Here is a 26,475-nt window from a genome sequence, read left to right as displayed (position 1 = left end):
CACTATATGATTGGGCTAATTTTTTTTTTGAGTGTTGCCATAGCTGGGAACACACAAAGTTCCCAGTCATGGAAGTGTACAACAAATTTTGAAAAATTTACCTATAGATATAGATAGTAGCTCATTTGTATTCCATAACTAAATTTTGCAAAAATGAATACTAACCTACAAATATTTACATTAGCTAGTGCATGAGGTTCTAAGACTACTCAGCTGCTTGCATCAGGGTTAAATCACATTAAAATAGCAACTTTTGCATAATTAAACCTGAAACACACTTTTCATCTGTACACCATTTAACATAGATGCTCCTTGCAATAAATGCACCTTTTGTGTGCCTCCTTATTGCACAAATTAATTAAGTTGCACAGTTTTGAATTAGGACCCTGTTTACTAAACCGTGCTAAGGGCATGCTAACTTTTAGTGCGTTCTGATGATTAGCACATGGTAAACGCTATTGGGCTCATGTTCGAAAGAGAAGGACGTCCTTCTTCCAGGGACGTCCAAATCGATATAATTGAAACCTGATTTAGGACGTCTCCAACTGCACTCCGTTGCAAGGACAGCCAAAGTTCAAGGGGGCGTGTCAGAGGCATAGTGAAGGCAGGACTTGGGCGTGCCTAACACTTGGACGTCCTTGACCCATAATCGAAAAAAACAAGGATGTCCCTGATGAACAATTGGACGTTTTCACCCGGACCTGTTTTTCTTACGACTGAGGCACAAAAAGGTGCCCAAAATGATCAGATGACCACCGGAGAGAATCGGGGATGACCTTCCGTTACTCCCTCAGTGGTCACTAACCCCCTCTCACCCTCAAAAAACATCTTTCAAAATATGTTGTGCCAGCCTCAGATGTCATACTCAGGTGCATGACAGCGCATGCAGGTCCCTGGAGCAGTTTTAGTGGGTACTGCAGTGTACTTCAGACAGGCGGACCCATGCCCATACCCCCCCTACCTGTTACATTTGTGGAAGGAACAGCGAGCTCTCCAAAACCCACCACAAACCCACTGTACCCATATATAGGTGCCCCCTTCACCCATAAGGGCTATGGTAGTGGTGTACAGTTGTGGGTAGTGGGTTTTGAGGGGCTCAGCACACAAGGTAAGGGAGCTATGTTTCTGGGAGCATTTTATGAAGTCCACTGCAGTGCCCCCTAGGGTGCCCGGTTGGTGTCCTGGCATATCAGGGGGACCAGTGTACTACAAATGCTGGCTCCTCCAACGCCCAAATGGCTTGCATTAGGACGTTTTTGACATGGACGTCGTTGGTTTCGAAAATCACCGAAAGTCAGAAACGTCCATGTCTATGGACATCCAGATTTAAGGATTTGGACGCCTGACGGTATTTTCGAAACGAAAGATGGACGTCCATCTTGTTTTGAAAATACGGGTTTCCTCGCTCCTGGATTTTGCTGTTTTTGCAAGGACATCCAAATCGCAACTTGGATGTCCCTTTCGAAAATGCACCTCCACGTCACCCATAGGAACATATGGGTGACTAGTGTTTAGCATGAGCTAAAAACACTAGTACACCTTAGTAAACAAGGCCCTAAGTGTCTGTTTTGGTCAAAACTGACGTCCTACAGAGCAAAAAAAAAAAAAAACCAAAGCAAACATTTGTGTAAAAATTGCTGCAGAACTGCGGCCTCAAGCTTAAATGTATCAGTTTCTAATTTTGTTTTAACTCCCAAAGCAATTATTTCACATTTGTAATTTGCTTTAGTAGTTCTAAAATGTAGATGAGAGCTGGTTTTCCAAACCTGGAGAAGGCACAATCTACCAGTGAACTTTGAGGCCCCATGACACAGCATGTCTAACTCTGGCCTTGGTATAGATACATATATAAATGTGTTTTAAAATTATAGATTCTCACTAACAAGTAGAATTATTGTTTAAAATGTTTACAAGTTTCTTACAATGCTACCTTAGCAAAATCTTTACAAAGTTTAATGGAAAAAAATAACCTGTAGTGCCACCTTGTGGTACTTAAAATTATTTTTTTAAGGAGATTTCTTGAACACAAAATTCAAAAAATTCTTGTCTTATCTTACAAGCCTCTGGTCTTTAGCCTCATGCATCCTGCATTTTGCAAGTGTTTGCAATATCTAGAACTCCTAAAGTGTATTTAATTTTCTCTTAAGACAAGCAGTTAACTGTAGCCAAATAAGTGGGCAGCAGAAAACAAGAGAGGCAAAAAATAATCACAAAGGATCATTAGGAAATAAAGAAGTGGTGACATACCAGGTTTCCAATAACAAAAAAAGTTTTTATTCAATATACATTACTAAGGGGGGGTCTTTTACTAAGCCATGGTAGCATTTTTTACCTTGCTGTGGAAATCAGCTGGTGGTAAACACTGAGACACCCATTATATTCCTATGGGTGTCTTGATGTTTACTGCCAACTGATTTCTACTATGAGTTTAAAACACTACCACGGCTTAGTAAAAGACCTCCTAAGGTAAAACAAGTCAGCCTAAATAGATCTGTCCAGCTGCAATTCAATGTATATTAATACCTGATATGTTTTGGCATATCAGCCTGTATATATTTTAAACCAGTTAAAAAAACTGGACATCAGTTAAACAATGCCCTGGCACCAAAATGGCCATTACAAAAAACACATTATACAAGGAAGGGAGAGAAAAAAGGAGGGAAAAAACAATGTTAAAAACATGAAACATACTAGCAGCCTTATGTTCCAAGTGTTTTTACAAACTGGTAGATTTCAAGCTTTCTGCCTGTTTATAGAAAGGGCGACTTCTGTGCATAGCTCTTCAAATTTTAAAGCTTCAAAAGCTTGGGGAGAACTCAACTCTCTGAACTTTTATTTATTTATTTATTGCATTTGTATCCCATATTTTCCCACCTATTTGCAGGCTCAATGTGGCTTACAGAGATTTGTCATGACATAATCATTACAGGCTTACAGAGCGTTGTTATGACATATTCATTACAGGATATAAGATACAATATAAGATAGTGTGCTAAAGTTGAGTAAAGGAATCGAAAAGGAAAGGTATTAGGCGGGATAGTATAGAGGTGGACTTTCGTAGCTGGGTGGGTTATTAAGGTGGTTTTATCAGGCTATGGGTTCTCTTTGTATGCCTTGTTGAAGAGATATGTCTTCAAAGATTTGCGGAAGTTAGTTATTTCATCAATAGTTTTCAGGTCTGTAGGTAGTGCATTCCACAACTGCATGCTCATGTAAGAGAAGGTGGTGGCGTGTATTTTAGTCCTTTACAGCTGGGGAAGTGCAGATTGAGAAATTTGCGGGATGATCTTACGGCATTTCTGGGAGGCAAGTCCACAAGGTTTAGCATGTAGATTGGGGCGTCTGCGTGAATGATTTTGTGTACAATCGTGCAGATCTTGAACGTAATGATACAGTGCTTGTTGGATAATGGCAAATACCACTGGGATTACTGTTCTTGCGTGGTTACAAATTGAGCAGGAATTATTGAAGCCATACTAAATATCATTAATGGCAACAATGACCCTTTCTCAGTTCCTAAATACCTAGCCGAATTCTCGCTACAAGGTTAGCTGTAACTGAACTCGATACTGGTGCAAAGATTACAGTTTGAATTGTTCATAACTTTTCTCTTTGACACAATCCTAAACTAAAGATTAGTAGAAAAGAGGTTTCTTGGGTTCATTTTCAAAAACAGAATGTTTAGGGAATTGGAGAAATAGTGGAGCAAGGGAAATTACGCTTTTTATACTCAAGCTATCCAGAAATTTACAGTCCCATTGTATTGTTTATAGTTCATTGGACATTCAGAATCTATGTAAAAAAAATCTAACAAAAACATGTTACATGTGGTTTTCAAAGAATCAGAGATTCTTTCTTTCTTTTCCTTGTATAGATGGTATTCCTTTAACTGAAAACATTGAAGTAAAAAACTTAGGGGCTCTTTTACCAAACTGCAGTAAAAAGTGGCCTTAGTGTGTTCTTATGCGGTTCATTCCTGCACGCTAAGACCATTTTCACCACATGGGTGAAACAGCTGATTTTTCTGTATTAATGGACATGCGATAATTTTCCCATTAGCACATAAGCCCCTACCACCACTATTTTGTAGGATGTAAGGGCTCATGCGCTAATTGGTTAGCATGTGGCAGTGCAGCGCTAACCAGTTAGTGCAGAGCACACCCACCCCACTACATTTTATTCTTTAGCGCATGGGTTGTGCATGCCTATCTTAACATTGCCAGAGGACAACTGAGCATGCCCAGCGGTAAGCCATTTTAGCTGTGGTAAGCATACATCAGTGCTTACCGCAACTTAGTAAAAGGGCCCCCTTAGGAATTTTATTAGATAAAGACATACAATTCTATAAACAGATAATGTCAGCAGTATAATCTGCTTTTGCTAGACTATGGTTGTTTCATGGGTTACATCCCCTTTATGCATGCTTATGTGACTTCTAAGGTTGATTACTGTAATGTCTTCCAAAATATCAAGTAATAAGACTACAGTTAGTACAGAACATAGCACCCCAGTTACTGAAGAATAGAAAACCTACTGATCATGTTACACATCTTTTGACAGACTTACAATGGATACCAATTGAATAGAGTATTTCTTTTAAATTATTATGTCTGGTGTTTAGTGCTATATGATCAGAGGGTTCATCATATTTATTGGACCTATTGAAAAAATATAATCTGCTAAGGCATCCTAGGCCATCTTCAAAAAGTTTTTTTGGAAATACCAAATACTTGTAAAGGTTATTTTACTTTATTTATTTATGACATTTGTTTCCCAAATTATCCCAAACAAGCTGAGGGTTCAATGTGGCTTACATTCAAGAAGAACATCAAAAATATGATAGTCAGATAATTAATTGTAACATTTAACATATTAGGAATAATTGTGTGTTTGTTATGAAGCTAGGCTAGAGTATTGGTTATGTTGAAACATATAAGAGATGGCAACATTAGTTTATTGTCTTTTAATAAGATATGTACCTTATTAGAAAAGTCGCAGATAATCTTCTAAGTTCCTTAATTGCTTGGGTAGAGAATTCAAAAATTTGGTACTCTGATATGTGAAGCCTGCGACAAGGATTGATTTGTAAGAAAGACCTTTGCAGTTTGGATAATGAAGTGTGAGATATTCTCTAGATGTTTTTACTGTATTATGTGAAGGTAAATCAATTTTGCATGTAGAGAGTGATATTGAAATACAAGGGCCTAAACTGTGGAATGAGTTGCCTTCAGAGCTCTGTCAAATTCATTGTTATGAAAGGTTTAAGAAATGTTTGAAGTCTTGGTTTGTTAAGAAATGTTTTGCTGAGGTGAGTTGATTGAATTTTGGCTTTGCTAAGTAGTAAGATGCATATGGGTTTTTTTTTATTGTGATTTGTCGAGCTTCTGTTGAGGTGAAAAATCAAATAATGTAAATTAAAGTAAAGTAAAGGAGCCAAGCAATTTTTATTTGAAGGGAAAGCATTCTCCATCTTCTATCATATATTGCGAGATGCAAACTTCACTTCTGCTTTTAGGGGTACAGAAAGCATGACAACATGACCTTAAAGTTGCTCTAAACCAATAAGCAGACAAAAGTCCAGAAGCGCTGTATCTTTTTTAAACCAATAAAAGATACAGCATTTCTGGACTACTGGTCTGCTTGTTGGTTGTCATGCTTAATTATAGATCATCGCCTCATTGTTGCACACTTAAAGTTGCTCTTATACCTTCAGAGTGGGAAATATTTTGGACATCAGTAAATAGGCCAACACTGTCTACTGCTATGTCTCTGTCATAGTATTTGACTATAACTAGAGCAATTTTGACCCCATGGAAAAAATGAAACGGTTAGCAGCCACCAGCCTGTGTTGACATTGTTCAACTCAGGTTGGTTCACTTCCCCTTACTCTTTTTGATTGTCCTCAGATCTTACCATGTGAGCTTGCTATTTGGAAAGTGATCCAATACATTTTCAGTACCCATAGTGAGCTGTCTATAGATCTGATCGTTCTGTGATCTTTCATTCAAAGTGCATTTTAGCAGATAAACTTATGAAACGTTTTGATATCTTGCTGTCCGTTGGTATCCAGATGGTCCTGTCTAATTTGAAACAGGTGGTCATTCTTAAAAAGGTTTCTGGTGGAATACTGTTTTTTAACTAGGCAAATGGAACTCAAAGCAGTGGTGAAAACAAACTTATTATCCAAGGTTGAAGAAATCTGGCAACCTCTAAGTTTTTTTTTGCAAAAGGACTCTTGAGGAATGTGCTTATTATTTTCCTCAGTTTGTATCAGTTGTTCTGTTTTTTTGGATGATGTTTGGAATTTGTTAATGTTCTTTTATTAACTTAAAATTTTTAAACTATATAAAAAAAAAAGAAACAAAACATAAATAGATAAAAAGACCCATAAAATATAATATCTGAAGGAGCACAACAAAATGTGATAATCCAAGAAGTTGTCAGATGCCTTAACCTACAAAACAAACATATCTAAAAGAAATGATTAAAAACAACAACAACAAAAAAGAGAGCTCATATATCCATATCTATTAAAGGAGTTATGTCGTACCAGCCTCAGGGAAAAATGGGAATATATCACTATTCCATCTGTTTGTGAAAACCATAGTAACGGTCTTTAAAAGTCCCGAAACAAGAGTGGATGCACTATTTTATGAAGAAATATATATAAACCATTAAGAGAACCAAGAGATACAGGCTTCAAAAGAAATATGCAAACAACAAGAACCTTGTTACAACAGATTTCTTTTAAAACCACTGTAGAGACCATATAGTGATGATCTTATAGATCCCCATGCCAACACGAACCAAAGAAGAAGCAAAAAAGCAATCAGCAGTAAAAGAATGTGTGCACAGAAACTGGCTTTGGCACAAATTGCTCTTAAAACCCTCTGAAGAGACCATATAGTACTGATGTTATTTCAAAGCCATGTGTATATAAATCCACACAGAGAAACAACCTATGACAATAAGGTATACAATGCAATCAGAAAGCAATCTAGTAGTTAAACAACAACAAAAAACATTTCTTTCTCTCCTTACTTGGTACAGTCACACAGACATGCTCCACAAACATTCTTTTAAAAGTAAAGTGAAAGCAGCCATAGGAGGCAGGTGAGAGAGAGATTCTTTTTTTTTTAACTGCTAGATTGCCTTTCTAAGGGTTCATTTTACAAAGCCATGGTAGTGATTCTCATCACAGCAAATGCAACAAAGCCCATTCAATTCCTGTGGGCTTTAATTGCATTTGCCACACAGGAATCACTACCACGGCTATGTAAAAGGAGCCTTAATTGTTTGAAATATTCCTTATTGGCATAAGTTGTATCTATGTTTGGATTTATATACATAAGGCTTTGAAATAAGGTCAGTATTCTATGGCCTTTACAGTGGGTTTTAAGAACAATTTATGCCAGACAGTTTCTGTGCACATATGTTTTTTTTTACTGCTGGGTTGCTTTTTTGTTTAGCATGGGGGTCTATATAAGTGCATGGTTTTGAAATAAGATCAGTGTTATGTAATCTGTATAGTCAGTGCTTTTTTTGAGGGGGAACTTGGAGGTACTGAGTACCGGCACCTTTTCCATTGTCTGCTAAAATTGACCCATTGTTCCCCAAGTTTTAACAAAAGAGCTTAGGCTCTACACACAAATTCAGCTTTGTCATAGATTCTGTGACTGGATGCAGGGGGCTTGGCTATTGTGGGGTGGGTTCCTCAGTGATCACCCTACCCCTGAAGGGTGGCCTGGCATTTGAGTACCAGCACCTTTTTCGCTAGAAAAAGCTCACTGCATATAGTGATTTTCAAGAAAAATCTTTTGTGCCAAGGTTCTTCTTGTTTACATATTTCTTTTGAAGCCTGTACTTTTAGTTTATCAAGTCTTGTTTTTCATATTTAGGTAGAATAATGATATATTCCCATTTTTCCTTTAATAGGTATGGATATATGCTTTGTCTTTTCTTTTTTATTTACAAGTTCCTTTGGATGTGTTTGTTTCGTAGGTTAAGGCATCTAGCAGCTTGCTGGAATATTGATATCACATTTTGTTGTGGTCCTTCAGATGTTCATGTATTATATTTTATGGGTCTTATTTTTTTACTTTATATTTTTTCTGAATTACATTTTTATTTTAATCACCTTAGAAATACAACAAACCTGAAGCAAGTCCAGCAAAAGAGACATAGGCAAGGTACAGAATAACTCCCCTATCCTACCTCTCCCCCCAAAAAATTTTCCCCCAACTCCCTCCGCTGAGCAAGAAAAGCAACAACCCAATAAATTCCCCCTCCCCCATACTCCAAAATCAAGTCATTATTCCTCTCCAAACCCAGTGTGGCAGCCAAACCTTTCAAAAGGATCCCAGAGTGTCATTCTGCATAACAGTAAATTTGGACTTTAAATAGATCTGAGCCACCTGCTGCAGTAGATAGTCCCTAGATGGCAAGTCCTCCTGTTTCCAGTGGACAGAGATGCGCCACCGTCAGCAAGTAAGCAATCAACCACTGGGCCTCCTCAGATAGACCTAGGGGTGGGGCATTTAACAAGAAGTATTGTGCTTGCTATCAGAGGGATTTGTACATGAAGAATATCCTGAAGCAGTTGTCTAACTAAGATCCAATAAGATCACACTTTCGGGCAGTCCCACCACCAAACATGAGAGAAGGTACCCTGTTGCTAACACAGACCCAAACCTGTTCCATGTATAGCCTGAAGGTGGGCAGGGGTATAGTACCATTGAAAAAGCATCTTACAGCCTTGTTCCATCAGCGATGGAAATTTTCAAAAGATGGATATAAATCATATCACATTGGCTAGAGGTACAGGAAAACTTAAAAATTCTTTCCACCTTCTCTCATATTTGTGTTCCAAAGACTTACAGAACATGAAAGACTTATACAGACGAAAATCAAACCCACCAACTTGGCAGCACCTTTCGAGACTTAAAATCAAAAAGTTGGTAGTAACAAAAATAATCAATAGCGTGCAGACCATACTCATCCCATAGAGCCTCAAATAAAGTAAATGCCCTCCCGAATAAAGTTGTCCCAACACCTTCAACCCCTGCTTTGCCCACCTACCATATTTAGGATTATTAGAACTCAGAGCAAAGCTTCTAGCAAACTGAATATAAGTACCATAAAAATGCAACTGGTGTGGAAAAAAGTTCATTTGACAGAGCTTTTTTCCACACCAGTTGTATATTCATCACTGCAAACCAATAAGGAAGTAGCCGCTACAAAGGGGACACTATCAGACATTCGTTTCAACTCGTCTAAAGGCAACCAGGAGAGGGCCCACAGCGGAATAGGACCTATAAAAGCATGTTATAGTTGTACCCAACATTTTGTTGGAAAAGTGGCCCATTCTAAAAGTGCTCTTAGCTGAGCAGCTTGATAGTACACCAGGAAATCTGGAACCCCCATATCCCCTTTCTAAATGCATTCTGCAGCACTGTACCCGAGGAGGCTGATGCCACATGTAAGCAAAAATCTTTCATTGCAGTTGAACGAGAAAATGTTTTGGGGGAGGCAACAGCAAACAGGCAAAAAGATAAAGGAATTGAGGAAACACCACCATTTTAACATTGATCCGACCTCCCCAAGATATATGCAGCTTCTCCCACCAGAGCAGATCAGCAAGCACTGCAGTAAGAAGAGGGAGATAATTGAGAAAAAACAATTGAGTAAGATCCGTGGAAATGCATACCCCTAGATATGTAATAAAATGTGGGGCACAGCAAAATGGAAATTGCTGCTGAAGAAAGGTGACTAACATATTCGATGCCGTTAGATTTAAAATCTCAGATTTGCTGAGGTTAATTTTAAAGCCAGAAACCTGACCATACTCCTGCAAGACTTCCAAAAGGGACGGTAAAGAGGACATCATCGGCATATAGTAAGATCTTATGGTCCTGATCTGGAATTTGAATGCCCTGAATATCTACACAATCTCGGACTATCTGCGTGAGGGGCTCCATAATTAAGGCAAACAACATGGGAGAGAACAGATAGCCCTGTTGTACACCCCGGTGCAAGAGAATAGGAGATGTATACGTGCCGTTAACAAGTGACTGGGGACTGATATAACAAAGCAATCCAATGCAAAAAGGCTCCCGTAAAACCAAAGTTACACTACACTGACAGCATAAAGGGCCATGAGACCTGATCAAAGACATCCACTGTCAACAATACTGCAGGGGGCTGGTCCCGATATGCCAACCAGATTAGATCAACTAACTGACAAATATTTTCTGTAGGCTGACGACCTGCTATAAAACCTGCCTGATCCCCATGGACCAGGTCTGGGATGCATCACTGGAGGCGCGCCGCAAGTATTTTAGAAAATATTTTATAGTCAACTCCTAACAGGGATATGGGTCTATAGGATGCACACAAATTAGCATCTTTCCCTGGCTTAAGCAAAATATTCCCTTTCCATACAATAGTTCCAAAACCAGCCGCAGTAATTATATACACCAAACACCGTGTGTATATGCTAAAAAACAATCTTGTAGTCCCAACACACTTGGCGTGTCCAACTTGCACTGCCCAATAATGTGTCCAAGCAGCTGAAACAAATTCCAACTTCAATGAAAACGAGTCTATTGTCAGACTTCATCTGGATATGTTTTCACACGTTACGACAAACAAATTAAATGTCTTTCTTCGGTCCCAACACAGGCTGTGTTTCTTATTGCTTCATCAGGAGACCTTATACAAACAACATATACAATTACACAAAGTCTCATGCAATAGAAACCCTTGAATATAAGTCAATTTTAAACATATACCTTAAACAACCTCACATAGCCATCGGGCACACCGCAGCTCGCTCCAGCTTCCGGCGTGATAATGTCATCGCTTACATCAGATGACAGTACGTTAGACCCTACTTCCTTTTATAGAGACATTAACAGGGGCCAATCAATCTCCTTATTAAGCCCGTTGGGATCCACAGTGTTCCATTTAAATATTAATCGCTGTTCTTTGTGAATTAAATGTTTTTCAATGCAACCCCTACCTTTCTGAATGCAAACGAGTACTACAAATTGCAAATCTTGTATTGAATGTTGGTTCTGTAGCCAATGACTAACTAAAGGAGTATCACATTTGTGTAGTCTTATATTACTTAAATGTTGTGCTATGCGCATCTTGATTTTACGTGTCGTTTTGCCTATATACCATAACTGGCACATAAGCACTGCCATACTGGGAAAAGACCAAGGGTCCATCAAGCCCAGCATCCACAGTGGCCAATCCAGGCTTCAAGAACCTGGCAACCCCCCCCCCCCCCCCCCCAAAAAAAAAAAAATATTCAATGGACTTTTCCTTCAGGAATCTGTCCAAACCCCCCTTAAACTCCATAAGGTCAGCCGCTGCCACCACATTCTCCGGCAACGAGTTCCAGAGTCCAACTACACGCTGAGTAAAGAAAAACTCTCTCCTATTGGTTTTAAATCTACCATATTCTAGCTTCATCTTGTGTCCCCTGGTTCTATTATTGTTTGAAAGTGTAAACAAACGCTTCACATCTGTCCGCTCTACTCCGCTTATTATTTTGTAGACTTCTAACATATCACCCCTCGGCTGCCTTTTCTCCAAGCTGAAGAGCCCTAACCTTCTTAGCCTTTCCTCATAGGGAAGTCGTTCCATCCCTTTTATCATTTTCGTCGCCCTTCTCTGCACCTTCTCCAATTTGTTTATACCATACACTACATTCTGTGTGTTACAGTCTGTTTTGGCTTTCAAATAAAAATATTTGTTAATTGATTTTATCCAAATTTGATCCGTACAAATTGCATGTTTGCAATACACGCATGCATTGCATTGCACATGCCCTCCAGTTTGCTCACCCATACAGGGCCGCCGAGAGGGGGGGGGCCCGGCACCGACCATCTGCCACCGGGCCGGGACCCTGCATTGAAATCACAGTGCCTCTCACCTCCGTGTGAAAGCACTGCAGGCAGCAGCAGATCGCCTCCCTTCGGGCCTCCTTCCCTCCCTGTGTCCCGCCCTCGAGGAAGTTACGTCAGACAAAGGTGGGACACAGGGAGGGAAGGAGGCCCGAAGGGAGGCGATCTGCTGCTGCCTGCAGTGCTTTCACATGGAGGTGAGAGGCGCTGTGATTTCAATGCAGGGGGCCCGGCCCGGTGGCGGACGGAGGGGGAGCGCCTTGCCCCCATAGACTGAAGTAAATAATTGGCACCCAAAGTCCACTTTTAACAATATAGCGAGCAGTCAAGTTGATGCTTCTAGAAGGACATAGCTTGACTGTTTGCTAACCTTTGAGTCGCTTGCAGATTGTTCTGCCTATTTTGGCTCAACATATGCTGATTTATTTAACATATTTACCTATACACGAGTCAGACACATTTCTTGGCTAGATTTTGTGACTCCTGAGGCAAGGATGTACTGCTAAAACACAGATCTGTGTTGAGTCTAGCAATATTTGTTTGTATTGTAAATTATTTTCTGCATGTAGAGTGAGTCAATATTTTCATGTGTACTGCAAACTCCTTTTTACATGTAATAGAATCAGGCAGTCTTTTTATGTATTGTACTGGCTTTAGAAAATTTTGTCATCATTAATTTTTTTTGCCTGCTAATACACAAAATTGTATGCATGTTAACTCATCTCTGTAGTTCATTGGAATGTAATTGGCCCCGCTACTTCTGTTCTTCAGAGTGGTTCTTGTAATGGACATTTTCATGCCAGGGCATTGTTTAACTAATGCCCAGTTTTTGAATTGGTTTAAAATATATGCCTCTGATGCAGGCTGGAATGCTGAAACATGTCGGGCATTAATATATATTGAATTACTACTGGACAGATTTACTTCTACAAAGGGGCCTTGCTTTATCTTATTAATGTACTTTTAATCTTTTTTATATAGAATGAAAACATTTTTGGTTATTTGGAGCCTGGTATCCCACTGGTTCTTTATTACCAAATAAATGGGGTAACGTGATCCTCTAATGGTACCAACCAGAGAACAGAGCCAGAGTTTCTAGACTTCATCATAAATTGCCCTAAATCTCACTAAGCACAAAACAGCAATTGAAGTTCACAGGAGCCCAGCTACACACGACTCAGGCAACAGCCTTTCTTCAACCAAGGATCACCAACTTAGGGGGGGGGGGGGGGGGGGGGGGGGGGGAGTTATTAAGATGTGGTAAAAGGCAATCTTTTACTGCACATTAATTTACCATGGGATTCAGCAACTTGTGGTATCTCAGTCCCGCAGGTTGTGAATCCCTTGATAAAAGAATAACTCTGCTTGTGAGCCACCTCGCAAGCAGTATTATTTCAGCAGTCAGCTTTCACAGCAGTGTTTTGCTTTCACTGCTGTGCACTTTTCTCTGCACAGCCACCACTACGGATTTAACTGTGAGAACAGGTTCTATCTATTCTCATATTTTAAATCATTTATTTATAATTTTTCATTTTACAAGGGTCACTTGCAAACAGTAATACAGAGATGACTGCACATTAATACAAAATAAGAAGAAAACAATCCCAACTAGATATATGGATTATATTCAATTTTTCTCTTTCTTAGACCACAAAGTGAAGAAAAATAGGGAGAGTGAGATAAGAGAAGGAGATCAATTAAACAGTAAACAGAAAAAAGAAAACACGGTATTAACCTGATTATCCCCAGATATTACTCATCTAATTCATTATTCCACATTGATCATCTGGTTGGCTTCTTCAAGACCAAATACGGTGTATAGTCAGTTAATTTCATTGAGAACATACTTATTGTCAAGATTTTAGTTAGAAATAATACATCTGATTACATTCTCTCTCTTTTAAAAACCAGAAATTATTTAACAATACATATACTCAAGTTTCTAATTCAAATCCCACTGATTAAAGCAATCCCAGTTATCACAGGCTTCACTCCTTTCGAAGTAATAATTAAGGAAATATTTCTGAGGAAAACTTTAGGAGTCATACCTGGAACTCTGGGAAAAACAATAATCTCGACATTAATCATCCACAATAACATCCACCTTATCATTCAAAATTTCTGGTCCATTATCATTTTCAGGATCATAACCACTTCTAGCTTGTGTAGAACTTCATTTATTATATCAATTTTTCACTCTCAAGGGGTTCAGTCAAATTGTCCATGTAACTCTCCAATAAGATTATATCTGAAACAAAGTTATTTACTACCGCCGTCAGGTCCCGAAGCGCCTTCCAGATGGCGTTCAATGTAACCTCCACGGAAGCCAAAAACTCCAAGGTGATTTCTCTTGAGGTGTTTAGGAGTGGTTCCGCTGATTCGGGTTCTGCTGTAAACGTCCTCCGTTTCAGCATATGCCTCTAACTCACTCCTCCACTCCTTTGGACATGGTGGTTGAATAATTCGGGAGCGATGGAGTTGTTTTTCCAGGTCTAAGAGCGTCAACGCTCCTTCGCCGGCGCTAATCAAAGGACTCGCCAACCCTTTCATCTGTGGGCAGTTCGACGCGCAGCGGTCCCGCACTTGCTGCTCAGGGGACAAAACACTGGCCATCAGCAGCTGACCGCCGGTTGTTCCCTTCCTCTCAGTTAAGAAAAGTGCAATTGCAGAGAGGGAATTTATATTCTCATATTTTAAACCTGGGGTGATGCCGGTGGTTGAGCCTGGAGTACAGCAGTGAGAGCAAAGCTACTTGCTCTTGCCAATGTAAAAGGTAGAGCTGAGGGCACTGATGCTGCCAGGGGAAGATCGAGGGTGGGGAGGCACCAATGCTAGTGGTAGGGGGGAGGGGAATAGAGCACCATTTGACTTAGGGTGCCACAACCCCTTATGCTAGCACTATCCATCATGTGTCAAGGGTAGTGTTTAGTGTGAAATAGTTTCCTCCTTCTGTGGTGCAAAATTATTTGTAATTGACTAATGTTGATTCCCAGTTGCCAACTAGAGGTCGAGTGTTTTTTTTCCTTAGAGTCTATCCATAAGGAATTAGCTGCCTTCCAAAATGGCTCTGCCTCTAATTTTTTTGTATTTAACTGCTTATTGCCAAAAGGTAAACACATACAACAGCAAAAATAATAGCCCAATGACCACAACAAACACATGTACACCCCAACACCCTCCCCAACCACCCCTCCAGAGCCCCCCCCCCCCCCCCCCCCCCCCAGAGTCATGGTGCTACTTTCACTGGGTTCGCAGACCCGATTGAGATCTCCAGTGCTCATAAGTTTGCCAGATTTTTGAAAAAGACAGCAAATGACTGTGCCTCAACACAGTCAATTTGAACATTTGAAAAAGAAAATCCACTTTTTGAATAATATGAGACAAATGTGGCAATGTCTTTTGTTTCCAGTGTCATGCCAAAGCCAGCTTAGCTGCTGTATAGAAATGTAGAGCCAGTTTATCGTGTTCTACAGTGACTTCCACTGGCTTGAAATGCAATAGGCAGCATTCTGCTTGCAGAGGATAAGGCTTTTGTAGTACCTGCTGTCCCTCTAATTTTTTTTTACAAATTCACATCTATTCTCAGTTACATTTTCCTCTCTACCCTTTCTTGGAACAACCTGAGGAGATTGCATGCATGCAGGAATTTTACATTGTTTCTGAGCTCTAGGACAGCCATTCAGTCCTGGCATTTTGCAATAATGTATTGAACTTTCGGCAACCATTTTGAAGCAGCCACACAATCGAGTGGAGTTAACAGAATAAGATATGGCTGCTACAGCTGACAAAAGGGAGCATTGAGTGCTTTCATATAGTTGATGGATTAGATAAAAACATTTATCAACATCTGCAAGCCTCATATTGGAAGACCAATTGTCCATCTCTACTCTTTTTTTTTTGCCATGGGAGGTCACCCCGTATAGAAAAGATTTGCAAAGCTGTAACATGTATTTAACTCCTCACATTAACATCCAAATCCCATTTCTTTAGATACAGATGTCCAGCATAACAGCAGATTTCAGAAGTCTATTCTTCAGTATCTTTTCTGCAGTTCAAAGCCCAGTTCCATCCTCATAGAAAACAATTTGTTCTGCTCTGTTAGCAAGATTGGTGTTCTTCCCTCTTTTTATTGAAGATAACTATTAGTTAGGGGGTCTCATATATCTGTCCACAGTGACCTTTCTTGTCTGCATAGACAGCAAAGTTGCTTACTTTAACAGGTATCCTGTGAAGACAGCAGTTTACTAGTCAGACAAGTCCTCCCTCTTCTCCTTTGGAAGTTGTACTTATTAGCTTAATTACAGAACTGAGCCATCCTGGAACTGCTATGCATACTCAGATGGCCCTTTGGATTTTTCCTAGAAAGCTCTAGAAATGTGCTTAATGGTCAGTGGTCAGAGCTGTTGGATAAAAAATAGAGACTGGTAAACCACCGTCTTTAGAGTATACCTATTGCAAATAAGCAACTTCACTTTGCTCTCATTTCTATCAAAATTCCTAAAGAATCTTCAGCACTTCTGTTAAAACCCTGAGAAATCATTCTGTTGGTCATGTAGATAGATGACGTGAATTGTGTTTGAAGAAGGATCCTACATATGCTGGAACCAGAATGTGGAATGGTGACGTAAATTTTCAGTATTGTCATTTCCTTTCAGGACAGTATTTGCCTCTCAGCTTCTCTGGGTCTACATTTTCTGAGTTGCTCTAGACGCTTGCTTCATTCTCAGTCTCTTGTGCTTCTAGCATAATCATGTTTGCATCAATTCAAACAGTCCAGCTATACTTGAGAGGTTTGTTTATCAAAAAAATGAAAGGTTAAACCCACAATTTGATTAGCTGGTGCAACTTTGAATAAACACTTGACAGAGATTTACACCAAGTTTTCATTGATGTAAATGGCTACACATAGATTTACACGCTGAAATATGAACTAAGTGTATTCTATAATCGGTGCCTAAATCTAGGCACCGATTATAGAATATGCTTAGCCGGCACTGATTTCAGTGGCGATTTTTTTAGGTGCCATATATAGAATCTCCTAATGAGCAAAATCTCAGGCAGAGCAAGAGGGTGAAAGAGATGGTGCACTAGGCTGAAAGTCTATCTACAGCACCTAATATCTTTGTGCCAACCCGACGCAGCAGCAGAATACCTCAGTAACACTTGCAAAAAGAGACAGAACCTTAAATATTGAATAAGTCATAAGTATTGCCACACTGGGATAGACCAAGGGTCCATCAAGCCCAGCATCCTGTTTCCAACACTGGCCAATCCAGGTCACAAATACCTGGCAAGATCCCGAAAAAGTTCAATACATTTTATGCCGCTTATCCCAGAAATAAGCAGTGGATTTTCCCCAAGTCAATTTAATAATAGTCTATGAACTTTTCGTTTAGGAAGCTGTCCAGACCTTTTTTAAACCCCGCTAAGATAACCGCCTTTAAACTCTGGAATTTGTTGCCAGAGAATGTGGTAATTACACGTTGAGTGAAGAAACATTTTCTCCGATTCGTTTTAAATTTACTACTTTGTAGCTTCATCGCTTGCCCCCTAGCTGTAGTATTTTTGGAAAGACTGAACAATGATTCAGCTTTTTTTGTTTTGTTTTGTTTTGTTACATTTGTACCCCGCGCTTTCCCACTCATGGCAGGCTCAATGCGGCTTACATGGGGCAATGGAGGATTACGTGACTTGCCCAGAGTCACAAGGAGCTGCCTGTGCCTGAAGTGGGAATCGAACTCAGTTCCTCAGTTCCCCAGGACCAAAGTCCACCACCCTAACCACTAGGCCACTCCTCCACTAGCTTGACCATTTATATCTTAAATAAGCTAGAGGTCAAGGAATCACACACTTAGCTATTAAGACAAAACATTGCTTGACTGTGTGCCACCAACTGGGTGACCCAGATTCTAATCCAGAGACTGACTTCTGTTACTTTGGCCACTTGGGGCTTGGAAATGATGTTCCATACCTTGTAGGGAAGACATATTAATCATCTTGCAAGGGTAATCCCAACTGACTGAAATGTACACTTGTGGAGGGAATAATTTATGTGTCTCAGACTAAGGAGTACTTCTGCAATGGCAGTGCTAGAGGGAAAAGCATGGAATAGCTGAGGATGAAGATTCGTGGTTTCTGTACTCCCAGTACAAGCTAGATCTGATCTACTCCTAAATTAGATTAGTTGAAATTTAAAAATTCTACATGTGATATTTCAGTGAAATATAAAATAAACCAGTAGTTGTTTGTGTGTTTTGATTTGCTTTTTTTGATCACAGCACTATCCATATGGGTATAAGACAAAAGCCAATTTTCAGTGTTATTGTGAGAATCTTAAATTTATAGTTTGGAATTTTCAAGCGTACATTTACCTTCTGTAGGTGTGTCCTAAGTTGGTTCCAGAGAAAGAAAGCAAGCAGGACAAGGGAGATGAAGCCTAGAAGTCCAATGAGAATGTAGAAGGACTGTGTCTGTCCATGGAATGGTTGCACCTTCTTCTGAACCAAGCAAAGATTCTCCAGGGGGTAGGGCAAGCAGTAAAATGTAGTTACGTAGTGTAGGTGTTCCAAATCCTCTGGAAGCATGTCACATATAACTCTTGCCCAGCTGGGGCACTCACAAAAACAAAGGCTTTTTACTAAAAATGAAGATGATAGAAGGACTATCGGAGAGAGAAATTTAGAAAACATTGTTTCTCTTCAGGAATGAATAGTGATGGTCTAGCCTGTACTGAAGCAGAACCACAAGCAGAGATTTAGTAGGAAAGGACCTTCCTGATTCCTAAACTTCATTCTGAATGGTATCCTACACATTCTGTGCTACTACCATTCCCACTGTGTACTCAAACCAAGTCCATGAAGACCTATGAGGTTGATTGCAGAGTAATTGGTAACCAAGGCTGGTGACATCACAAACCAGTGGCATTCTGAATTTTAGTGTGGTTTTATGATGATTGTTATGATTTCATAGAGATCTTTTTCAGTTTTTAAAGGTATTCCACAATTGATAATCTAAACAGAAAACCACACCCTCTGAGTTATGCTTAATTTTTCAAGAGTGCATATTGCAGACTGAAATGTCCATACTATATATCAGTTAAGGGTTGTATTTGGGAACAATTCTGTTAGGGAATTACGGATTACATCAATGTAGTACCAAAAAATATGGAATGAGTAGAATTGAGTTGATTTTTGCTTTTTCAATAAGTACAAAGACTAGGGGGAAACTCAATGAAGTTACATGGAAATACTTTTAAAACAAATAGGAGGAAATATTTTTTTCACTCAACGAATAGTTAAGCTCTGGAACTCATTGCTGGAGGATGTGGTTAGTGTATCTGGGTTTAAGAGGTTTTTGGACAAGTTCCTGGAGGAAAAGTCTGTTATTGAGATGGACATGGGGGAAGCCACTGCTTGCCCTGGGATTGATAGCATGGAATGTTGCTACTGTTTGGGTTTCTGCCAGGTACTTGTGACCTGGATTGGCCACTATTGGTAATAGGATACTGGTCTGACCTAGTGTGGCTATTCTTATGTTCTGACCAGTCTGAGCAAGTACAAAAAATGCAGTGTTTGACTATGTTGCCAAAATGAAATAATTGCTTTTAAGGGCAGACGATAAATTACAGAGAGGTAGCTTAAAAATGCCAAAAAAAAAAGATTTAACTGAAGATTACTAACAAAATTGTAAACTGAATTGACATCTTAAACATCATTAAAAAACTAGGTCTTTTATACTGTTCATTTGCTAATAGTACACACACACTGCTGCCACCATCTTAGCTGCAGCAAGGTGACGTAAATCTTTGTTTTCCTTAATCTATTGTTATCATCCTTTGTTTCTTTGTTAATTTTTTAGAGCTATTATTTTATTTGTTTATGCAGTTTTAAACACATTACACCCAAGAAACATCTAAACAATATAGAAATACTAAATTTCCTTAGCGTCCCTCGAGACCGGCCCAGGGTTGGACTGATGGGTTGTGCCTTCCATCAGGTGGAGACTGAGAAACTTCTTACTCTAGAGAGCCAATAAGAGCCCTGGCCATGTGACCCTAGCCTCAGTATTTTCTCAGTCTCCAGCAGGCGGTAGAAGGTGAGCCCATTAGTCTCTTTCTCTACTTGGAAAAATATATATCTACGTACACCCTTCTGTGCCTGGGGAATCCAGTATAGAGGCTAGGAAGAGAGCAATTGTTTCCTCTCCAGCCTCTGGGGTGCTAAACTCGGGGGTCCCAGGTCCCTCCCCATCTCCTTTTGGTGCAGGGAAGGGCTAACCCTGTCAGAGGAAAGGTGTTCAGCCTTTGGGAGAGGCAGTCACTTTCTTTTTTGACAGGAAAAACAAAAGCACCATTTATTACCTTTCCTCTCCCCCAGGCACAAACGAGCAAGCAGCTCTGTCCTGCAGCACTGATTTGTGAGCCTACTTCAATTCCTCTCGTCTCCTGTTTTGGAAAAAAAAAATCCAGTGGCACGAATGAGCAAGCAGCTTCGCCGTGATTGCTGGTTTCTTTTCCGCTGTCTCTCTTCCTCGCATTCAGCGTCGGCTGCATTTGTAAAAAGAAAAAAAAAACTCCACAGGGCTGCAGAGCGAATGACGCTATGGCAGAGAAGTTAAAGCATTGTTGTGTGCCAGCGCAGGGGAGTAGGTTCGCTTGGGGCGTGTAAATTTTGCACCGCGATTGCTGTACCAGAGCCACCCCTTCCCCCGAATGGAATGCTTTGCAGGCTGCGCCTGTCTCAGCGTCCTCCCGTTCATCCGCGGAGCTGGCTGGCCCATCGGGTGTGGCAGGGAAGTCAGCCATCTTGCCTGCAACTTCAGCCTCTGCAGCACACGAGCTCCCATCTACTGCACAGCCTTCAGCCTGAGGCAGTGTCTGGAGGGCCTCAGGGGGAGGGTTTTCCCCCTGAGTTTGTCCTCCAGATGTACTAGGCTTTCCTCATGAAAAAAAGCAGGGATGGGAGTCGGCCTCCAGACCCTTTGCTCCCCCTAAAAGACCTCAAGTCTGCTTAGACCTGGAAGAGGATTCGGTTTCAGATCTGGAACCTTTCCTGGGAGAGGAGGAAGGATTAGAGGAAGAGTTTTGGGAAGACCAGCTACCTTCTGATCCCACGGCAGCTCCCTTGCGTCCGTGAGAAGATCCTTCGGTGGTCCGGATTTTTCATAAGGAGGACCTTCAGGAACTCATCTCCTTAATCTCATCCACGCTCCATTTTGAAGAGGACCAGACCCCGGCTTCAGAAGTCTGAAAGGTGGACCTCTTGGTCAAAGGTACCAGGTCTTTGGTGAGAACTTTTCCCATGCATCAGGACATTCGGGATATCATTCAAACTCATTGGGATGTTCCTGACTCCTCCTTTTGTCCAACCTGATCGATGACCCACCTTTACCCGGTGCCAGAGTCAGATAGGGCCCTTCTGAAGGTCCCAGTGGTTGACGCTGTAGTCTCCGTGGTTACCAAGAGCAACACGGCCCCGGTGGACGATGGTACTGCCCTCAGGGATGTTCAGGACCGGAGGTTGGATGCTTTCCTGAAGAATAGTTCTGATGTCTCCTCTCTGGCTGTTCAAGCGGCCATCTGCAGTCATTGGTAGCCAGGGCCTGCTTCCGCTGGGCAGAGAGAGTGCTAAATAGAAGACATATCGTACAAGGACCTATCGATGTAGAGGTAGCCAAGATTGAGATGGGCTCTGTATTTTTGGCAGATGCCTTGTACGATCTCCTAAGAGCATCCACCAAGTCCTTAGCTTTGGAGGTTGCGGCCCACCACTCCCTATAGTTGCAGGGTTGGTCGGTGGATGCAGCCTCCAAATCTAAGTTGAACAAGTTTCTCTTCCGGGGTTCTCTGTTTGGGGAAGATTTGGATAAATTGGTGCGTACGAAGGTTCCTTGTCTCCCAGAGGATAGGCCTCGCCCGACTAGTCGGGGTTCCTTATTTGGCCATGCATGGTCGAAATGCTAAAAGATCTTCCGGATTGTACAAGGACCTATCGATGTAGAGGTAGTCAAGATTGAGATGGGCTCTGCATTTTTGGCAGATGCCTTGTACGATCTCCTAAGAGCATCCTCCAAGTCCTTAGCTTTGGGATGCAGCCCGCCACATCCTATGGTTGCAGGGTTGGTCGGTGGATGCAGCCTCCAAATCTAAGTTGAACAAGTTTCTCTTCTGGGGTTCTCTGTTTGGGGAAGATTTGGATACATTCTTTCATTCCTGTACTGAGTTAATATAACTTATGGTAAATTGAATTAACAATTTGCTCAATGCTCTGCCGCTTGCCTTGTTAGCTCTTCAAGCCACCCCATCTGCCTTCTTAAAGCCAATCCTGATAACCACTTGCCTGCCAATATTAGGATGTGTTACCCAATATCATTACTTTTTCTGTCTTCGATTTTCACAGGAAATCTCAGTCAGAAGAGGGGAGGGTAATGATAGCCCTTCCCCTGCCACCGGTTATCCAAAAGCTCTCAAAGTTGGAGATTTGGTTCACCGGAAGTACTACATCCCTATTTACATAGGACCCTTCTAAATTAGTCAAGTTATGAGACCACACATCCTGGGTCCACCTAACAGACATCTGCAACATCCGACTCACTTGAAAATGATCAATGAATTATCCGCAAATCTCTGAAAACCTCTCTCTTTAATAAGGCCTACCACAAAAACCCATAACTAACCAAACCACAACACCTATCCACCTTTATCAGAATATATCTTTCTATAACTGCTTGACCAATTCCTCTTGTTTTCCTTAACTTCTTTGTAACACCAATTGTATTCTCGACCCTGGTATGGCGACACCATATAAGGTCTTTGTAAGCCACATTGAGCCTGCAAATAGGTGAGAAAATGTGGGATACAAGTGCAATAAATAAATAAATAATAATAATTTCCATAGGTTTTGCGCTAGCCAGGGGAGCTCAGGTTCAGAGGTCCAGGTTTTTCCAGAGAACTCAGTCCTTTCGAGGTTTCCGTAGGGGAGGTCGGGACTCGAGCACCCCTTTCCCGTCCCTCCCAATGAAGGGTCGAGGGTCTCTCCTCTGATCCCTGTAGGAGCTCGTCTGTTGCAGTTCTTTCAGAGGTGGGCCCACGTAACCTCCAACCAGTGGGTCTTGGAAATTATTTGAGACGGGTATGCCTTAGAATTCACCAGGCCTCTTTCAGATGCCTTTCTGGAGTCTCCCTGTCATTCTTGCCTCAAAGCGGGAGCGGTACGGGACACCTTACAGAAGCTCTTGGACCTTCATGCCATTTTCCCAGTTCCTTCTTCAGAGTGTGGACAAGACCGGTATGCCATTTACTTTGTGGTCTCCAAGAAGGAGGGCTCCTTCCGTCCTATTTTGGATCTCAAAGCTGTCAATCGGGCTCTCAAAGTCACAAGTTTTTGAATGGAGACCCTTCGGTCGGTCATCGTTGTTGTCCGTACGAGAAAGTTTAACAGCCTTAGATCTGATGGAAAAACTTATCTGCACATTCATATCCGGCTCGGTCACCAGAAGTTCCTTAGGTTTGCCATTCTGGGCCAGCATTTTCAGTTTCAGGCTCTGCTGTTTGGGTTGGCTACAGCGCCTCGCACTTTCACCAAGGTCATGGTAGTAGTGGCGGCAGCCCTCAGGAAGGAGGGAATCCTAGTCCACCCGTACTTGGACGACTGGCTCATCAGAGCGAAATCTTATCAGGAGAGTGTGCAGGTCATGGTCCAGGTGATGAGTTTCCTGCAGTCCCTCGGTTGGGTAGTCAACTCAGCCAAGAGCTGTCTGGTACCGTGGCAGTCCCTGGAGTATTTGGGGGTTACTTTTGACACGGCGCAGGGACGGGTTTTCCTTCCCCAGGGCAGGGTGCTCAAGCTGTGATCTCAGGTTCAGGGGTTACTTCACAGACATAGCTTCTGTGCTTGGGATTATCTTCAAGTTCTGGGTTCCATGGCAGCGACGATAGAGGTAGTTCCCTGGGCCAGGGCTCACATGAGGTCTCTCCAATCTTTCCTATTGTCCAGATGGTCCCGTCAGATGGATTCCCTTCAGGTGAGGTTGCCCCTGCATTCCCAAGAGCGCAGCAGCCTCTTCTGGTGGTTGTGGGAGGACAATCTCACCAGGGGAATGCCACTGGAGTCCCCCCCCCCCCCAGTGGATAGCATTAACTACCGATGCCAGCCTACAGGGCTGGGGAGCCCATTGCTTAGGAAAGCTTGCACAGGGTCTCTGGTCTTCCATGGAAGGGTCCCAGTCCATCAATTGGTTAGAGACCAGGACAATTTGTTTAGCTCTGGAGTTTCATTCCCTCATTGCTGCCAAGGCGGTGCGGATACTATTGGACAATGCCATGGCTGTGGCCTATGTCAACCACCAGGGGGGAACGAAGAGTCGACTCTTGCAATGGGAGGCTGCGAGTCTTATGGCATGGGCAGAGCTTCACCTGACCACCATCTCGGCTTCCCATATGGCGGGAGCCAAAAACGTTCAGGCAGACTTTCTCAGTCGTCACACCCTCGATCCAGGGGAATGGTCTCTCAGCCCTCGGGCATTTCAATTGCTAGTGGATCATTGGGGCATTCCAGTCCTGGATCTTTTGGCCTCCACACTCAACGCAAAGGTTCCCCGTTTTTTCAGTCATCAAAGAGGCTCGAGAGCAGCAGGGATAGATGCCATCTTACAGCAGTGGCCTCCTGGTCTTCTATATGCGTTTTCTCTGTGGCCTCTATTGAGTCGTCTCTTACAAAGAATCGAAGCTCACGGGGGGGCCAGTAGTCCTTGTGGCACCCGATTGACCTCGTTGTCCGTGGTACGCAGACCTTCAGCGCCTTCTTTTCGTCTCCCTGTTCTCAAGGATCTTCTATCGCAAGGCCTGGTCCTTCATCCAGATCCAGCTCGATTTTGTCTTGTGGCCTGGTCCTTGAATGGGCTTGCTTAACGAAGAGAGGTTATTCCGCTCCGGTGATTTCAGCCATGCTCCGGTCGCATCGTCGGTCTACGTCCCTGAATTATATTCATACCTGGAGGATTTTTGAGGCTTGGTGTGCAGATGGTGGTATTTCTCCCTTCCTGGCTTCGGTGGCGGAGATTTTGGATTTTTTGCAGCGTGCCTTTGATAAACGCTTGTCTCTCTCGTCCCTTAAGGTACAGGTGGCAGCACTGTCCTGTTTCCAAGGCCAGGTGCGAGATAAGTTGTTGGCTACTCTTCCTGATGTTTTGCGATAGCTAGGTAAATATAAGTACATAAGTAATGCCATACTGGGAAAAGACCAAGGGTCCATCGAGCCCAGCATCTTGTCCACGACAGCGGCCAATCCAGGCCAAGGGCACCTGGCAAGCTTCCCAAACGTACAAACATTCTATACATGTTATTCCTGGGATTTTGGATTTTTCCAAGTCCGTTTAGTAGCGGTTTATGGACTTGTCCTTTAGGAACCGTCCAACCCCTTTTTAAACTCTGCTAAGCTAACCGCCTTCACCACATTTTCCGGCAATGAATTCCAGAGTTTAATTACACGTTGGGTGAAGAAAAATTTTCTCCAATTTGTTTTAAATTTACTACACTGTAGTTTAATCGCATGCCCCCTAGTCCTAGTATTTTTGGAAAGCGTGAACAGACGCTTCACATCCACCTGTTCCACTCCACTCATTATTTTATATACCTCTATCATGTCTCCCCTCAGCCGTCTCTTCTCCAAGCTGAATAGCCCTAGCCTCCTTAGTCTTTCTTCATAGGGAAGTCGTCCCATCCCCTGCTATCATTTTAGTCGCCCTTCGCTGCACCTTTTCCAATTCTACTATATCTTTCTTGAGATGCGGCGACCAGAATTGAACACAATACTCAAGGTGCGGTCGCACCATGGAGCGATACAACGGCATTATAACATCCTCACACCTGTTTTCCATACCTTTCCTAATAATACCCAACATTCTATTCGCTTTCCTAGCCGCAGCAGCACACTGAGCAGAAGGTTTCAGTGTGTTATCGACGACAACACCCAGATCCCTTTCTTGGTCCGTAACTCCTAATGTGGAACCTTGCATGACGTAGCTATAATTCGGGTTCTTTTTTCCCACATGCATCACCTTGCACTTGCTCACATTAAACATCATCTGCCATTTAGCCGCCCAGTCTCGTAAGGTCTTTCTGTAATTTTTCACAATCCTGTCGCGAGTTAACAACTTTGAATAACTTTGTGTCATCAGCAAATTTAATTACCTCGCTAGTTACTCCCATCTCTAAATCATTTATAAATATATTAAAAAGCAGCGGTCCTAGCACAGACCCCTGAGGAACCCCACTAACTACCCTTCTCCATTGTGAATACTGCCCATTTAACCCCACTCTCTGTTTCCTATCCTTCAACCAGTTTTTAATCCACAATAGGACATTTCCTCCTATCCCATGACCCTCCAATTTCCTCTGTAGCCTTTCATGAGGTACCTTGTCAAACGCCTTTTGAAAATCCAGATACACAATATCAACCGGCTCCCCTTTGTCCACATGTTTGTTTACACCTTCAAAGAATTGAAGTAAATTGGTCAGGCAAGATTTCCCCACATAAAAGCCGTGCTGACTCGGTCTCAGTAATCC

At 41.9% G+C, this 26,475-nt stretch overlaps 1 protein-coding gene and 1 long non-coding RNA gene across 2 annotated transcripts in view; one reads left to right on the top strand and one right to left on the bottom strand.

The window, feature by feature from the left end:
- Positions 1 to 20,312, bottom strand: part of LOC115472300 — a 39,620-nt gene extending 19,308 nt beyond the window's left edge. Inside the window, exon 1 of the long non-coding RNA XR_003942500.1 lies at positions 20,272 to 20,312. This is a non-coding gene — a long non-coding RNA (uncharacterized LOC115472300). The remainder of the gene's footprint in view (positions 1 to 20,271) is intronic.
- Positions 1 to 26,475, top strand: part of ANKRD45 (ankyrin repeat domain 45) — a 137,343-nt gene that overhangs the window by 98,959 nt on the left and 11,909 nt on the right. The window lies entirely within an intron of this gene.

Source organism: Microcaecilia unicolor, chromosome 6 (genome assembly GCF_901765095.1).
Source record: "Microcaecilia unicolor chromosome 6, aMicUni1.1, whole genome shotgun sequence".
NCBI lineage: Eukaryota > Metazoa > Chordata > Amphibia > Gymnophiona > Siphonopidae > Microcaecilia > Microcaecilia unicolor.
The sequence above is the reverse complement of the archived record's forward strand: the minus strand, read 5'-3'. Positions and strand labels throughout refer to the sequence as shown.